Here is a 15,022-nt window from a genome sequence, read left to right as displayed (position 1 = left end):
CCAAGAAAAGGAATATCAGAGAACACTGGAATGGCCAGACTTCAAAGACCTTGAGAAGTCTGTTGTCTGCTGCTGCTGTTGTCCTTGCCCGATAAGGAGCACTGCTGCATCCTTAAAGTCCCGATTTTGTTGGTAGCTCTTCTTGAAAAGCAGCACAAGTATAATACAGCAAACTTAAGTTGTGTATGACAAGTTGTGCTTGCAAGCAGTGACACGATTCTTCAGCTTGATTAATTAGAATTTAATCAATAGCTGGGACACAGCTGTCAACTGGCAAACCAGCATATGGAGCTGATCTGTGATTGAAGAAAACAAGAACTTGTGTGCACATTAGCCCTATGCTTTTGTTACAGAAATCACTGTTTATGTTTGGATCTCACCAGATTGACAGTAAGTCTGAGTTCTTCCTGTGACTTCACTTTCTAAGGTTTTGGAGAAAATGGCATATGAAGATGAGCTTTGTGCTAAAAGTAAATCCTGTGCTGTGCTGCTATCTATAGTATTTCCTGTCTCACAATAGCCCACCCAGCTGTCTTCTCTATAGCTGGATATTCAACCCTAAGTAACGATGCACTGAAGATGTAATTCTGCAATGCAGCACAGTGCCAGTGGCAGCTGTAGATTTGCTATCCCCATGTATTAATACAAACTGTAGAAGCTTTAGCGTCTCCTAAAATCTGTATGGCCAAAACATGCTGCTTGGGAATTGCTGATTTACCTGGGAGATTTCTGGGACTGTACTTGTAACTGTTCCCTTAGGAGATTTTAGCACATGTTCCCTGAAGTATGCGGAGTGTAAAATTATGTTAATTCTTAAGACTTCGAGAAGTTCGAACTCTCTAAGAGAAGGCTGTGTGTAGAAGTACCTGAATCTACACACTTCTCTCTATGAGATGCAGCTAACCTCTATTGTGCGCCTGACCTTGATAAGTCATTCTTCATCATCGGATATTACAGCCAAGGCAGCTACTTTGACATATAGCTAGGATAAGGAATTCTGTGAAAAAAATCCCACCTTTACTTTAATGAGATTCCTAAAGTCATGACTCTCAGTGCCTCATTTGCTGCCAGTTACTGAGCTGAGCCGTGCTGTTGCTGAGTCACCCAGAACATTCCCATCAGGTGGGACAGCACTCATATTAGGCCAGAGAAAGCATTTAGGTTTCTCTGAAATAGTGCAAGATGATGGTCCTGATTACTAGAACGCAGATGGTGAAGGTTCACCATCTTATGTGCACAGCAGAGGCTAGGAACGTGCAAGGAGCTCCAATGGCTCGAGGTGGTGGAATCCTCCTGGGTACCATGCCTGCTGCCCAGCTTGCACATCCATACAGAACCCATGGCAGTAGCACTGTCTTTCTCAGCATCTGGCCTAATATGTCACCATGGGGAATCTTTGATTTAACTAACAGGTACCGACAGCCACAGAGCCAGGTAAGTCCCCCGTGAGTGCACTGGTGCACGCGCAGCAGAACCTTATTCCAAACAAAGTTTGTGTTAGCTTGGGTTCAGAAACATCCCCTCCAGATCTGCCTGCTCTGGCGGGTAGTGCTTTGCTTTAAATATCATTCTTGCTGTTTTGACGTTTCCTCCCTCCCATAAGTTACAGAGCTTGTCTAAAAAGCTGGAAGGTTTTTTTTTCATGAAGTGGGAGCATTCAAGCAGATTAGCAGATCTGCTGCAGGCACCAACAAATATCAGTCCTTGCTGAACATAGCACAGATGTAAGTTTCAGCTGTCAAAGAGATGCATTTGCTCCTCCTGTGCCATCAGGGTATATACCTCATAAAGATGAAGGCACAGCTCGGCGGTCTCCTGCAGTTATATTATAGGTTCTTGCCTCCAGAAGCTGCTTACGTAGTTTCAAACAGAAGCATCTACAACAGATTATAGCAAGAGATGGAGGAAAAAAACAAGGGTAAGATGACTGGAGATTGCCATTGTGTCTCTTGGCAATCTCTTTTCTGGTTCGTGTTCAACATGACACTGTCCTTACCTTGGTTTCCTCTTTAAACTCCCATGCTGGAGAAGCTGCTGGGCACTGTGAGGGACAGCAGGGCACACAAGCAAACTCCTCCCATGGTGTTAGAGTCACTATAAACAGTGCATGTCCATCTGAGGTGCATGTGAGCACATCTCCCATTTTGGAAGTGCAGTACACTTGCCCTCCCTGTTCATTTCCTTCCAAGCTACCTCCTCTCATTCTCATCCTCCCCCTAGCATTAGGCTGTGGAGTCTCATTCAACCATCTTCACAATAATGCTTTATTTATGCTGGAAGTTCAAATTGTTATTTAAAGAGATTATTTCCCCCTGTGAAACTCCAGGAGCTACTGGCAGGCCTGAGCAACACTTGAGATAGCTGCTTCCCCACCAAGAGCAGGCTCCAGCTTAAGTAAGTCTTGAGACCTAGGGCAGGGAAGAGGTCGTGAGTTCTAAGCAGAGTGAGAACTCGCTTCTGGTTCCCTGTTTTTGCAAATACTGTGGCTACATTTGGGTTGGATGAGTCAAATTGTTTGAAACTGCCTGAAACTCACTTTGCTTGGGGGCCCATGCCAGTCTCCCAGTTCTCCTTTGATGTGCATCTCCCAGCTAATGCAGGAGCAATCAGCTGCGTAATTTTGACAAGAAGCAGGAGTGGAGCTTGCCTCAGTGTCCTTCTGTGTGTAAAATAAGTTGAATTTAAAAATGCCACAACACACCCAAACTGATCACTGTAGCCAGCAGGGATCCTGTGGGCTGAATGATGACAGAGGGCATGAAAGGCCTGTGATTTTTAAGTCTTTTTTTCCCCATCATGCTCTATCACAGGACACGCGGCATCATTTCTGTCCTGCGTTACTGAAACAGTCCCTGTGATCTCCCGTGTTCGTGGTGAGGTGAGGGGTGTCAGTGTGAAAAGTTTTGCTGTAACTTTCTTGTAATGAGTTTGTTAAAAGGAGCTCACGATGAAATGCCAAGGAAAAGAGGCTGGCCACCATGGCGGGACCTGGGCCTGACAGCTGCAGGTGAGCTGGCAGGGTCCTCTGCCCCAGCTACACATAGCCAAACCTCCTACCAGGGGCCATGCTATGCCCTGGCTGCACCGGCACACCTCATCCACCCCAGTGCATTCCCCCAGGCCCCACAGCCCATGGTGCCATTTTGGAGCCATTCTTAGCCTTGGCCCTGAGCCCAGCCTTGTCCCCACTGTCCTGGCTCACGGACACCCCTGGGACCAGAGGTGGGGGAATGTCTCTGGAGCTTCAGGCTGCTGCTTAGATTCATTTCCTGGCTTGCTTGAGTGGGAAGGTTTGGGTTGCTTGGTTTATTTGGTAGAGGTTTGCCTGGCATGGCTCTCAGCGAGCTCCTTGAGGCCGAGCGGGCAGAGAAGGTGGCATGGCAAGCCCCACTGGCCCTCTTGAACCACCATGTGTGTTGCTGATGGTGTGCTTCATTAATTTAGTCTCTGCTGTCCCAGCTCCAGGGGATGTGACTAACTGTGCCACACACCCCCTTCCCTATCTCTCTGAGGGGTCACCTGCTGCCACAGGAAATACATTCACATTGCTCTGAATTCATCACATTGTTCAGAAACATCTTTTTCGAGCGTATGTACCTCATATTTATTTTCACATATATCATTCTCCCTTAGACAAAGGCACTGTTACTAACTCACATATGAGTCCTGAGACTAAAAACAAGCATGAGCTGTAGGAACCAAAGAGAAGCCAGCCTGCCCAGAGCTGCACAGAGCAAATCGAGCTAAGCCTGGGCCAAAGGAGGCAAAGAAATTACGTACCCATCTCATGTAGGAATGAGCAAACGGAGGATTTACGTGGCAGGGGCCGCTGTTTTACCCCTGCAATGACCATGTGCAAGGGTGAAAGCCTTCTGCTTCCAAGCAGCCCGGGTGGGTGCCTACATGTTCAGTGTCTGTTTCAGTTCTTGGCTCAGTTCTCAGTGCACATGCGTTGTTCCAAAGCCCTCTCTCCCTGGTGTCCATGTTTTCAGCTAAGCACACAGACCGTTACAAGCCTGCTGTCTGCAGAAAGAACTATGCAAAGCCTGGCATGGTATATTTTTCATTAAAACAGGATTTAGAAGGATAGTTTGCAGCTAGTGAGTCAAACCGCTTGCTGCTGAACAGTGTCCCTCCAAAGGTAAGCACGAAGCTTTTGTTCCTCACTTATATTCACAGCTTGGTGAGGAACACATGCTTTTTTATGTGTACTTCCCAGTTAGTTTCTCGGCTTTGAACTTATTGCTATTTCTGTTTCACATTATTCAACTTGCTCAGCTCCAATATTCTTTCTGCACATGCAGAAAAATCACTTTTATCAAAAGCTGGTTCAGTTCAGCCAATTCTTGTTCCAGATGTTCAGATGGTAATTCCATCAGTTCAGTGATTTTATGTTCCTTAAAGCTTTAACAGCAAACGTTTACGGTTTACACCTTAAAATTGTTTCATTCATTTTCATAAAGTATATGAAACTTGTGTTTTAAGACACAGTGTAAGAATTTAAAGCTTTATTTTAAATAGGTTTATATCTTAAATCCGCTATCGAATTATTAATGAATCCAGCTTAAGTGTTTACTTATATGCAAGTGTATGCATACACTTTCAAAGAAAACAAGATTTTAAAATATCATGCAGTCTGAAGTCCTGATTTCCCAAGATTAAGGGGGAGACTGATGTTTGCAAAACACTTGCTGAAAGATAGTGGTCAATCCTGACTCCTGATTTATCTTAAATATGAAAATATCATTCCTTGGATGCCTAAGAAGGATTGAAAACTTCTTTTGAATGTTCCTTGCACTTATTTTGTATATGAATTAAAGGCCTCGCGTCTGAAGTTCCTGACATTTTTGTTTGAATTTTAAGGTGGTTTATGTGCAAATATAGGAGTTCTGTTGTAGTTATACAAGAAGCCATCTGAGTAACGGGAACTGGAGAGTCAGTTATTTGGAAATGCTGAAATAGTTCTTTGCAGAACCCAGGATTAGAAGAAATATCCACAGATGTTAAGAAGAAATGACATAACTTTGATCACTTACATTTGAAACTGTCTTTAAGAACCTTTTAAAGACAAAATGTTTATTTTAGGAAGCAAAAACATTTTTATAGAAGATGGAGATAGCTGCTCTCACTGAAACAGATCTTCAGCTCTTGGAGGTCTTGATGAAACCTGCAGTGCATGGCACACTGTTACTCGAATTAAAGGAGATCTGTCTCTTTAACGATGTTCTCAGAAGTTTTTGGCACAAAGACAAAACTGCCACAACAGGACTGCTGATGCAGGATCACAGCCTTCATGCCTCTGCATTAGCAAATTGTTCGTTAATGAGCTGATAGGGCTAGTAAAACCGTTTTGCACAATGGCATTTAGCCAACGAGGTATGACAGCTGAAGGTATTTTCCTGAAGCCAAGCTGCCAGGGGAGGTGTGCCTTCCATCTTCAGCAAGATTAGACTCAAGAGTATAATTAATCTCATCTGAGATGCACATTCACTCATCCCCCCTTACATTGTTTTGTTAGGCTTGTGTGCTTTCTATGCCTTGCTTTTTCTTTTGCATGTTTAACCTTTCATCATTCACAAGCCCACTCACTTCTGCGACCTGTGTTGCATCCAGCCTGTCTGTCTTGTCCCTGTGAAGGAGCTGCCGTGGCAGCAGGATACCTAAAATGAACCAGAAGGTACAGCTCAACAAGACAGTGACCCCACAGCCTGGCAGTACTGTGTGCTATTTGGTTTTGCCACTGTACATCCATCCCAGCCTTCTCCTCGCTTGGTCAGCACTGTTTTGACAGGCTAAATGGTGAACAAATACTAGTGCATTCCTACATAATATCTATATTCTGATTTTCATATTAGTTTGCTTATTGTGGGATATTTAATTTCATGAAAATCCTCAATATTAATCTCTTCATCCCAAACACACTGCTGTTTCTCTCAAAATGTCAAAATCAAGACTTGGGGGTGGAAGTTAAAACATTTAACCAGCTTTAATAGAGACATTGTTGAATAAATGCAATCTGAAAAAGCATTTTGATATCTAGTTTTAAATTGTGTAATAACTTCAGTAATATATTCAGAAACTTTTGTAATGGGAAGAGGCAACTATTTCTCCTGTTAACCAGCAGACAACTGAAATTCAGTTCTTCCTGCACACTTTCTGACAAGAATGCAGAAATGTGATTTTAATTTTTTCTCCATTGTTTGTCTAAGGAATGGTGCTGAAATTATTTGGTAAATAGGTAAATAATGCAAATGTTTTTAATTCTATAGGCTTAGTGAAGTTCCATTTATAAACTGTTCATATCAGCCATACTAACTCAGACTTGACTTACTGCTCCCTTAAACAAAATACCCTTGTCTTTTCTTATCTTTAACACAAGAAGACAGGGCTCACAAGTGATGTGAAGAATAAAGATCATTGTGATTTTTTTCTAACCTAAAAAAAATACCTATCTTCCATGAATGAAGGCTTTATTCTCCTCACTCCTAAGGTATAAAATCTCTCTCTAAAGAGAGAGAGGGAGACCAGGCTTGATAGCATAAAACTGATGATCGCAATCTCCTTGTGCTTCTTTGAGCTGTTTTCCATGTTTCTCTCTTCTTGCTTTCAGAATAAAATAATCCGTGTTTTATGGTTGTCTGCCACTTGACTTGGAGCGTGGCAACTACCGCACTGACTGGTACAGTAAGACAGCTTGGTGACTGTCCTCCTCAGCCCCTAAGATTTTGCTTATCTCCTTCTGGTTTAGAGCAGAAGATTTTAGTAATTTCGAGTGATAAACATGGGTGGTGTTTGTCACCTGAAAGCAGCCCCTCCTACCCTGTGTGTGCCTGGGGTGACTCAGCCCGGGAGCCTGGCCTTGTTTCCCACCTCAGTGAGTCACCAGCAAGAGGCGTTTCCAGAGCAGGCAGTCCCGGAACAAACAAGGTGCACATATTTTGGGCTCTTGGAAATGGGAAGCAAAACCAGCTCCTGCTCTAGTCTAGGCAGGATGCTGTCACCTTCCCCCACAGCCCTCCCGGTCCCAGCATTTAAGGAATGTCTGAACCCACATTGTTTTCCTCTCCTGAGGACCACTTAAAGCCTGAGCCTGAAGGCCAGCTGACTGAGCTAGCTTTGACACTGACTCATTGTGTGATCTGGAGTAAGTCACTACAGTTATGTGTACAGTGTGCCAGTCAGAGATATCTGCTGTTCTGGAAGTGGGGCTGGCACTGTACCATGGCTGCTTTTGAGGGCTGTGCAGCAGCAAGACTGGACAGTGGGAATGCAGCTATTCAGCTACTCCATGTCATGCAGATGTACTACCTCGCTCAGAGGTTTGTTCAGGAGATTCTGTACAGTGTTATACCATGAACTGAGCTACATCCCTCTTCACCCCTTGTTTTCTTCACTGGCACTGTGGAGAGGGTAATATCCTTGTGGTAGGATGCAATATTTGAGATTCTCTTAACAAAGGCACTTTATTACAGCACTGGGGCTTTACATGCTGGAGAGCTCTGCTAGAAGGCTTTTGGGCGTGCCTGTAAGCCTGGTTTTAGAACTGTAGAAAGGCTGCACTCAGTAGCACTGGCAGTTTATCATTACAGTGCAATCTAGAAGCTGATGCCAAAACCAAGAGATATCTGAGAAACTGAGGAAAAATATTAAGGAAAAAAAAAAACACCACACATTTTGCCAGGGAATGGGAATGTGAAAGTCATTATGAAAGCTACAAAAAGGTGATTATGCCATGTCTGTATGCATGCACTGCTAGGCAAACCAGAGCAATATGAGTTCAGAATTAGTGGGAAATAAAAAGTGAGAGTTACCCTAGTGGCTGGGGCACAGATTCTAGACGCTTAGGTATGACACTTGTCATCACTGGCCAGGCATAGATGAAGGGTAGTGGTGAGGTCAGCTGTGATTAACAGTGTGAGTTGTAGAAGGAATGAATCTGGCTGTATCTAGGAGAAAGGTCTCCTTCAGATTAGGCAGATGCTACAAACTGTGTTTCTGGCAGGGTTGTTATGTCCTGCTGCATCCACCATGCCTGCTGTCCTCTGATAACATTGTACAGTACTTCACAGACATGGGTATTAGCCTTGCTGGCTGCAAGCCGTGTGTGTGTATTTCAGTGGAGATGTGCTTATGTGGTACATTCCATAGCAAGTCTACCAGTCAAAGTTAGTGCCACTACCTGTACGAGAGTTACTGACTGCTCTTACACCACTAAGTTGTTGAACATTTTTTCCTGTGTCTGAAGGTAAACACTTTAATTACCCAAAGGGCTTCTCTCTAGCTCTTGATCAAGCAGTCATCTTTATTGGCTATTCCAGAAAGGAGCTCATGAGTGCAAGTGTAAGAATTAACCAATGATACAGAAATCAAGAGAGTGCTGTGAAAACTGCATGTGCATGAACCTTACGAGTATTTCAGCCCAGTTGAGGTATACATACACTTACAGCTAAACTAGTGAGTGGGAGACCTCCAGGCAGAGAAAAATACTGTTTCATAGTATTTATGCAGAAATTTAAAAACTTAAAACTTTTGAACTGTAATCTCTGCTTTCCTGCTTTTAATGACAGCAATCATTCAAAATAATGGGAAGACAAAGCCCAACTGAAACATCCAATCTTTTCAACAGCTATGCTACTGCCATCGAATACGTACAGATTCCTCCAGCTGAGCCTGTTGTGATTCCTGCTCATGCCAGGATGTTTTCTCTCGCTCACATTTTACATAAAATGTGCAGCATCTTCTCCTTAGTAATACTACTTCTTGTGATTTCCAGATACACACTGACACATCTCTGAGGTTCATCTCAGTGTTCAGGCTGGAAAAGTTCCTGCAGCTAATGACTTTTTCACCATCATGGGTGTGTGAAGTTTTATGGGAAACTTTCTTGCCCATTTGAGAAAGAACTTGAGTTTGCTTTTTCTTGGTTTTCTGGGGCCAATTGCACAAGGTTCCAGATAAAATACACAAAACTGGTCATCTTAATAGGCTGGTGATGGCCACATCAAGCACCTTACCAAAGACAGTATAGACAACACATGTGTGAAATAGCATCTTCTCTCCAGCATTTTCTGGGAGACTCCGTTTAATCCAGCCTTCTGGAAGGCTCTTCACAGATGGATTTCGCTACTAACCCCTATATCACAGATTCGCAAATAGAAAGGTGAAGTACTTTGCCTCCTCCTGCTGCAATGTCACCCCATACAGCAGCTGCAGGCTCTCAGGCCTGTAGGTAATCCCACCTCAGAGGATTAGGGGCACCTAAAACAATCCCATGCACACGAACACATCGGTCTTTTCTTAAACAGTCTTCATTTTTCTGGAGGGTGTAAACTAGAAGCTCTAGAGAGAAATTTCTTCATTATTTCTTTCTAGAGAGAAACTTTCTTCGCTGTGAGAGTGGTGAGGCAAGTGGCTGCCAAGAGAAGCTGTGGATGCTCCATCCCTGGCAGCGTTCAAGGCCAGGATGGATGGAGCTTTGAGCAACCTGGTCTAGTGGAAGGTATCCCTGCCTGTGCCAGGGGTTTGGAACTGGATGGTTTTAAGGTCCCTTCCAACCCAAACCATCCTGTGATTCTATGAAACTGCTCATTTGGAGAACTTCAGTTCTAAGCAGGTCTGTCCAGCCATCACAGCACAGCCAACGCAGCATCCCTTCTGTCAGTTCAGCAGTAGGTTCAGTCTGTGGGGCTTTTCCTACAGTGTTTTCAAAAGATTGTATGTGGGAATACTCAGGGACAGCCGAGGTCAGAAGTTGGATCATTCTAAGGGTATGATTTTGGGGGCATTTTGTACTTCAGCATTTTGTACTTCAGGCGATCTTTCAGGCACTGAATTTCTCCTCTCCTCCTCTCCTTTTTAGGAGGAGATTAGAGGGGAATTCAAACATAAGGAGGAAAGTTACATTATTGATTTGACAGCTAGGAATTGTTTGTGCAGTGCTTTGTTCCAGGACTGAACATAGCATCGTACCAAAGCTCAAGGTTTTGGCTAAAACAATTAGCTCTATTGAACATTTAACAGTTGGGATACTTGAGGTAGCTGAAAGCCAGAACACCTTTGACAGCATAGCTACAATAGATGGTCAGAAGAGCAACCATTTCCAAGGTATATGCAGCTTCTAACAGTAAAACTATGCTTTTGCTGAGAGAGTGAATGCCAGCTTCCTGAAGCAAAATAAGCTACCTGGACAAAACCATCATTTTCTCTGCCTATACCTCCAACTGCAAAAGGTGCTTTTGCTGGCACAGCTCTCCCTTCAAAGGATCTTATGTCATCACAGCTCTGGCTGACACAACTGTGCCAGGAGGCTCTGTAGCAGAGACCTGACATGAAAACACCCTCGCTTAGCTTGGGGGTCAACACCCGGCTGGGAATAAAGAGAACGATTCACAGAATCCACTTTCGGAGCTGTCCAGAAATGAAAGCTGTGTGCAGCCTGAGTGTGAAATCATTGACCTTTGGAAAGGAGAACCCTTGGATCTTTCAGCTGCTGGATTCTGGGGAGTAGGTTTGGTCTAAAGGAAAACTTTTGGGGCCCAACAAGGTGTTAAAGTTTAAAAAAAGTATAACGAAAACCGGCTGCAATGTACATGGATATTTTTGTATTTCAAGGCCCTGCCTGTGAGCTAGCACTGATACTGAGCCAGGGGCCTAATGACCATCGTGCTGCTAAACCCAGATGGCTTCCAAAGGAAGAAGGAATCTGGATCACAACAAGTCATTAACACTCCCAATGAACTCAAGTGAGTCACTTAAACTGTATAAGAAGAGATAGTAATGCTGCTGAGAATGTAGTAAGGATAACTGCATTAAAAACTGCACTGTGTATCACTCAGCAATGAGGCATACGCAAAACCCCGGAACAGATGCACAGCAGATTTAATAAGAGTGCTCTTCACTGTTGGTTTGCAAGGGGCTTTGTCTGAGAGTCACTGCCAGTGGAAGGAATGGTCCTGCTTGTGCTTCCACACTGGACACCCAAGTCCTGCCAGTGATCCTGGAGGCTTGGAGTGTCTGCCTAAGCCACAGGTCCAGCTGAAAACTAACTGCACTGCAACACCACATCCCTAGTTGTACCATGCTGTGAATGTGCTGAAGACTTAAAGTGTCACCTGAAGAAGATCATGTAAAAGATGTATGCTGTGCCTTCAAAATGCCTGACAGCTCTTGAAATACCAGGCTTAATGCCATTTATTGATCTGTAACCACGGAGACAGGACGTGTTCCCACCGCAAAGTGAGGGAAAAGCTCTTTCCCTTTCCTCCTCAAGCAGTGAAGAATGTTGAAAATACTTTTACTTATCATCATAACCTCCTGTGGCCTTCACAGGAGAGATGAGTGAGATAATTGACTTCTCCAGGGCTCCTGCGTTTTCACAGAGGTGGAGAAAATCAACCTTTCCTTGCAAACCAGCCTGGAGCAAAAATGGCTAAGCTATTTTGGGAGATGAGAGATAAGCAAGCCAGAAAGCCTTATCAGAGACTTGTCTTAACTTGCAAAGGTATCTTCTTTGATGAAAGAATTCAAACAGTTGTTTGACACATTCTGTCAGCTCAGATTTGTTTTCAGAGAGATCTCAGTCACATCACACACCATCCTGACAAATGAAGTCCTCCTGCATTATGTTCTTTAATAAGAATCTTCACTTAAAACCACAGAATGGTTTGGGTTGGAAAGGACCTTAAAGACCACCTAGTTCGAAACCCCTGCCATGGGCAGGGACACCTTCTATTAGACCAGGTTGCTCCAAGCCCCATTGAACCTGGCCTTAAACACTACCAGGGATGAGGCAGCCACAGCTCCTCTGGGCAGCCTGTACCAGCCCCTCAGCACCCTCATAGTGAAGAATTTCTTCCTAATGCCTAATCTAACTCTCCCTTCTGTCAGCTTAAAGCCACTCTCCCTTGTCCTATCACTACATGCCCTTGTAAAAAGTCCCTCTCCAGATTCCTTGTAGCCCTCTTTAGGCACTAGAAGGCTGCACTCTAAGACCTCCCCGGAGCCTTCTCCAGGCTGAGCAAGTCCAACTCTCTCAGTATGTGTCCATAGGTGAGGTGCTCCATCCTTCTGATATCTTTGTGGCCTCCTCTGGACTCTCTCCAACAGCTCCATGTCTCTCAGGTGTTGGGGGCTGGACACAGTACTCCAGGTGAGGTCTCACATGAGCAGAGTAGAAGGGGAGAACCCCTCAACCTGGTCTTGCTCCTTTTGATGCAGCCCAGGACATGGTTGGCTTTCTGGGCTGCAAGTGCGCACTGTCAGGTAATGTTGAGTTGTGTCACGTTCATTTTTTGAATTAAAAATCAATTACAGTGTAAGTAAAGGGATCAATGGAACAGTCAATTCAGAATGCAAAGGCTGATAAATACTGGACCTCAGTGGAGATCAGTATTTGTTCCCAGTCTTTGTTACTGGGCAAGTCCAACTGCAGGCATTCCAGGAGGGATACAGCACTGGGTGTGGGAGCCCTGGGATTCAGCCTGGTGCTAGCACTTGCCCATTAGCTGACCACAAACTGGTAGCACACACTGGAGAATCTATGAAGATTTGAGGAAAATGGGCAAAAAGACCAGCTGTAGGATTTGACGCTACAGCATCAAACCCCATAGTTAGTCACTGAAGTTTTGAAGGAGAAGCACTAGAAACAGAAGACACTAAAGAAAATCAGGTATTTTAATTGCACGGATGCAATTTAAAAAGCTTGGTCCCCCTGTTTAACTGCAACTGTGGCCAATGCAATAGGCCAGTAACCTGCTAGAAAAAAGCTTGGTCCCCCTGTTTAACTGCAACTGTGGCCAATGCAATAGGCCAGTAACCTGCTAGAAAAAAGCAAATTTTGAATTGATTCACCCTCTTTGCAAACTGCTTAAACAGCAAACGGTACCTTCCCTGTTTTGTTGGGAATCCAGAATGTTTGCTTCCAACACGCTTTTGAATGGAAATTTCCACTTTTTTTTTAAAAGCTATGGTCAGAAACGAGCTACAACCAAATCATTTTTTCCACACGCGAAAACATTATATGACGAGTTTTGTCTAACCCAGCCTTTGGAGAGAGGATAAGAGCTCTGAAATACAAAAGTTTTGGGTCGACTCAAAACAAAGTGAAGTTAGTCGCCTGGACCTGACTGCGAAGACGAGCCCCCGAGTCCGCTAGCTGTACGGCTCCGCTCCTGAATGTACCGAGCGAGGAGAGGGGCAGCTCGACCCCGGCTCCGAGCCCGCCCTCCGGCGGCGACGAATGACTGCTGTCGGCCCCAATCAGAGCTTCCGCCCGGCCCGGCGGTGCCGCCCGCCCCGTCGGGAAAGCCCGGCCCCGGGGCGGGGAGCTAGGCTGGCGCCCGGAGCTGCCCGACCCGGCGCAGCTCGGGCCCTTGGGTCCCTGGCGGGGTGTGCGAGGCGGAGCTGCGGGCGGTCCGGGGCGGGGCGCGGGCGGGCGGGCGGGTGGGACCGGCCGGGACGGGGCGGGCGGCGGAGTGGCGCGGCGCGGCCGGCGGTGGGGGCTACAGGGAACCGGCAGAGGCGGAGGTGCTGCCGCCCCGGGAGGGCCCGCTAGAGTTCGGGCGCAGGTAAGGGGCGCGCCGAGGAGCTGCCAGGGCCGGCTCCGCGGCCCGAAATCGCACCAACTGCGGCAGTTTTGTGTCCCGGCGGGCCGTGCCCCTCCCCGTGGCTGTCCTGCGCGCACCGGCGGCTCCCGCCGCGCCGTCGGGGCCGCAGTGGGGCCGACTTTCCCCCACCGCCGTGGGCCTGGGCCGCCTGCCCCGCCGGGCGACAGCATGTGTGCCCCGGAGAACGGGAGCCCGGGGCGGGGGCATACGCCGCGTGTACGCCGGAGCGGGCAGCTTTCGGGGTGCGGCGAGGGGCTTCGCCGCCAGCCTTCCTCCCCCTGCCCAAACCCTGTCTTTCTTAAGGCTGCGGTTAGGTATTCCCGTGCTGCTTGTGCTGCATCCTGGCTGGAAGGGGGAAGGAGAGCGGTTTCAGAGGAAGGTTCGGTAATGGGCTCCTGAGCTCCTGTAGTTTACTTATGTGCTTTAAGGAACTTTTGGGAAGCGGTAGGCTACGGTTTAATCTTTTAGGGTTTTAGCAGGACACTTGAGCCGCAAGCACTGAAAAACTTCAGTTGAGAGTTTTATCTTGAACTACCAAACGTGTTTTGATTTAAGGCCTGGGGTTCTTACATCCTGTAATTATTTCTCCTAAGTCTGTTTCTTTTAGGTCTGTGACTTCTAAAAGCTGGAACAGCTCTGCTAGCTCACATGCTGGCTGTAGCAGTAAAACAGTGCTTTACACCTATGTAGTTATGTCTGCGGGGGGGGGGAAACTAAGCTCCGGCTTCGGTATTAAACGCTTGGCTGTGGTACAACGACGTGTGTGCTCTCTCGTGGAGGTGCAGCACTACTGATTTCGTGCAAAAACACAGATGGAGTGTTTAGGACTTGGGCTTGGTGGTGTCTGAGCCTTCACAGACAGTGCTGGCTCCTATTTTGGCCCAAGTGCAGATACTACCAACAGCACAGTGTATAAGCTGTGGTACATAGCGCAATGGCAGCGTGATTGAGCAATACGAGTGTCTCTGCATTCCAAAAAGTAAACAGCAAAAATGGGTCACAGAGTGAGAATATTCTCCATGCTTACATGATCGAATAACTGAGAGGAAGATGTTTCAGTGTGCCAACTCCAGATTTATTGCTTCTATTAAAGGTAGCAGCTATAGCTTGAGGATTTACATTGGTGAAGGATAAAAGGGATTCGTGATTATAATAAAACCGCAAGTAAGGGTTTCAGTAAAGCCAGTGTGCTCAGTGAAGCAGCATGGCACATTGGTTTGAGAGGGATCCTGGAAACCAGGAAAACTGAAATCTGCTTAAACTCTGTTCTCAATGCAGCAAGGATGTTGGCTTTCTAACTTCTTCACATCAGTAAGGAATTAAGGTCGAAATGCTCTCTAGTTGGCTTAATACCTGTCCCATGGGAGTTTTGACAGTAGGATTCCGCACAGTTTCTTGAAAATCTGTATCAAATAGAT

General features: G+C 45.9%; 1 protein-coding gene and 1 long non-coding RNA gene across 12 annotated transcripts in view; both read left to right on the top strand.

Annotated features, from left to right (window-relative positions):
- The first annotated feature begins 3,165 nt into the window (after window positions 1-3,165).
- On the top strand, window positions 3,166-5,593 carry LOC130607393 (uncharacterized). Its single transcript, XR_008974259.1, has 3 exons — window positions 3,166-3,290; window positions 3,445-3,589; window positions 5,086-5,593. It is a non-coding gene; the product is annotated as an uncharacterized LOC130607393 (long non-coding RNA).
- Window positions 5,594-13,522: 7,929 nt separating this feature from the next.
- PPFIBP1 (PPFIA binding protein 1) overlaps window positions 13,523-15,022 on the top strand; it is a 112,230-nt gene continuing 110,730 nt past the window's right edge. For 8 of the 11 annotated variants that reach the window (XM_057427697.1, XM_057427683.1, XM_057427667.1 and 5 more), the window contains exon 1: window positions 13,524-13,565. The gene's annotated coding sequence lies outside the window, so the exon portion shown is untranslated. Of the gene's footprint in view, window positions 13,566-15,022 lie in introns of all 11 variants that reach the window. The other 3 variants (XM_057427675.1, XM_057427648.1, XM_057427612.1) reach the window with 1 other exon arrangement.

This window comes from Pezoporus wallicus, unplaced genomic scaffold (genome assembly GCF_028554395.1).
Source record: "Pezoporus wallicus isolate ANWC-B61680 ecotype Strahan unplaced genomic scaffold, APGP_CSIRO_Pwel_v1 scaffold_3294, whole genome shotgun sequence".
Taxonomy (NCBI): Eukaryota; Metazoa; Chordata; class Aves; order Psittaciformes; family Psittacidae; genus Pezoporus; species Pezoporus wallicus.
Note: the sequence above shows the minus strand (reverse complement) of the source record. Positions and strands in the feature narration are given on the sequence as shown.